Source organism: Nestor notabilis, unplaced genomic scaffold (assembly GCF_000696875.1).
Source record: "Nestor notabilis isolate BGI_N333 unplaced genomic scaffold, ASM69687v1 scaffold21724, whole genome shotgun sequence".
Classification (NCBI taxonomy): Eukaryota; Metazoa; Chordata; class Aves; order Psittaciformes; family Psittacidae; genus Nestor; species Nestor notabilis.
The window spans coordinates 10,812-13,622 of NW_009926307.1; positions in this window are offsets into that span (position 1 = coordinate 10,812).

The following is a 2,811-nucleotide window of genomic DNA, read 5'->3' on the forward strand; positions in this document are numbered from 1 at the left end:
CAGGAATTACAGGGTTAAATGTGCACTCTTGAAGATACCAATGTTATTTTTTTCCTTCCTTGTTTTCCATCTCTTGTTTTATATGTGCTCTCAATATGATTGTAATACTCTTGGAAAGTTATTAAACATTTGACTCTAAGTCTGCTTCTGGCTTCTTTCTCCTTTGATGGATCCTTTAAATTGCACATATTAGTGCTTCAGAAAGTGCTGAAGAATTTCTTTAGGAAAGCAGATGTTAGAATTTGCCTCTGAATGTGACTTTGATTGGCACCCTCACTGTTCAAGGGATGGCACAGACATGAACATCAGGAATCTAGAGAGATGAAAAATACTAAGGTTTCCATAGAGGAGGCAGACTGTCTCCAGTGCTTGAAATTTGCGGTACTCTACCTATGACAAAAACTCATGGTGTTCACTTTTAGTCTGTGGAAATGGGTTTTTCACTCCCTTCTTGAAACTATTTTCGCAGCAGTGACAAATTTGATCTTAATCTGCCTATTAGGGCACAGGTCTACTTGCTGTGTAGTTAACCAACTCAGATGAGCTCTCATCCAGGCCTTTTGCAGCTACTTATAGCAAGAGATGCACAATAGTGTTCCAGCTGCCAAATTGTCCTGTTCCCCAGGGATCAAAGGGGAGATTTGGCAAAGCAGCATAACGGGACCGGAAGTCTTTTCCTGTGCTGAAGCTGCCCTCCCCTTTCTCAAACCAATCTGCCTTTGTTGTGGAAAGGCTTTCAGAGGGGAGGCTGCAGACCTCCACCAGTAACAGAGAATTTGGGAGCAGCTGATGCCTTTCCTGCCTGGACCACAGTCTCCCACAGCTGCTCTGGTGGGTAGGTACCTAAGGCAGGTCCTGATCCTTCCCTGCTGCTGGGCTGTGCAGTGATTTAGGAAGACTTCACTGTCCCTATTGTCCCGTAAAACAAGGCTGGTCTCTCCCAGGAAGAAGAGAGCCTGTTGTGGGACATCTGGGCTTAATCCTGACCACTGACTCTCCACCTGGTTTCAAGGTTTGGCATGTCTGTACCCTCACAGTCCGCAGCTCCTCTGTATGGACCCTGCTTTATCTCTGTGGCACCTTTAAAGCTAGTGGGCTTTGACCTGGAGGCGCTGCCATGTGGTGCTGGATTGCACTTGCAGAAAGCTTTCTGGAGGAGACCTTTCCAATTTTTATAGCAGCTGAATAGCATGGTAGCTCTAAGGAGCCAAGCCAGGGAAGCCCGTGTGGGAAGGCACCATCCATCTTGCTTTGACATCTGTCAAGTCTTGGCTGGACTTGAGATTAAGTTAAGTGGAATCGCATGGTGCTGTGTACCAAGGATTGGCCTTAATGAAGCCCATGGTGAGGTTTTCCTGCCACATTTGCAAAGCTTGCCAGGGCTGCAAGGGAGCTGCTGAGGGAATCTGCCAGATCCCAGCAGCCTTTCCCGCAAGCCTGGCCTCAGGATTGGGTGTTCCTGGTGGTTGGTGGTGGCCAAGCACTCGCCAGGAGCTGCTGCTGCCTTTCCTTGCCCCACTGGGGTCTGCTGAAGTCACCCCTTGTCCCTGAGGAGCTGGTCTTACTCTGAGTGAGTGACCTTAATGCGTTAAGAGGGGCTGGGCTCCCCAGGGCCCCAGGCTGGCTGCCTCCATGGAGAGATTAGATGGGCCCTACTGCCAATTCCTGCCCAGTCTCTAGGAGCTCTGCCAGCAGATCTGCTGGAGTAAACTCCCAGCTGCAAACCCTTGCATCCATGGGGACCCTCTGTCTACTTTTTAATAGGAAACAAAATACTGAACCTTCCTGTTTACTTGCTGCACAAAGTTGACCATCATCACATACTGGCTCTTTCCTTTAGGGTCAGATGGTGGTGGATTTATGTGGTGGCTTATAAAGAAATCTTCCTCTCCTACTCCCTGTCTCCCATCAAAACTTTAACCATCTCACTGAAGGTGAGTGAAGTTTGGATGCTCTTCCTCTGGGAGAAAAGGACGCTGCTTGGTGGAGAGGCCGGAAAGTCACAGGCATCCTTTCCACAGCCATTTCCCAGAGTAAATGAGCATGAGCAGAACTCCTGTGATGAAGCACTCAGCTTCTTGCTGCTTTGGTCATGGCTCTTGCCCTGCCTAGGACACAACATCCTCCTCCATGGGAAGAGTGGGGGAAACAGAAAAGATGTGGGTGCAGAGATGGAAGCCTACCCTGTGGTGGCTAATGCCTGTGTGCTCAGGGCCTGTCCTAGTGTCAGATGGGGTGAGCAGAGGGGCAGTCCTGGTTTGGTGCATGCAGCCTGCGGGGAACAGGTCTTAAATGTCTCCTGATTCACCTTTCTTTGGGTAGCCTGCTCTTTCGTTCATGCCTGCAGCCTTATTGCAGCTCATGCCTAGTGGGAGAGAAAGGAATCCTTCTTCATGGGGAGCACTGGATTCAATCTGGGGCCTGCCCAAAGATGAGTTTTCCTTGCCTTTGCTGGCTGTTCACCTTCCTCTTCCACTGGCTGGCATAGGGTCTTGCACTTTGATCAGGACGTAAATGCTGGGAGCCTGCTTTCTACATCAAAGGCAAAGCTTCCCTTTGAAATCTGGGCTGCTTCAGGACCTTGGAGCAAGGCACAGGCTCGGACCGAGCTGGGGAAGCTGGTGGGCACCATGCAGGGTGAGGTAAGGCTGGGACATCCTTTGGCACTGGTGGCTCTGCTGGGCAGGTGGCAGGGAGCAGAGACAGGGTTTTCCTGGAGAGCTTCCCATACGTTTGCTCCATGCTGGGGCAGGAGCAGTCTGGGTGAGAGTCAGGCCTTGGTACAGGCTGCGTTTCCTTGCTGCGGGCACT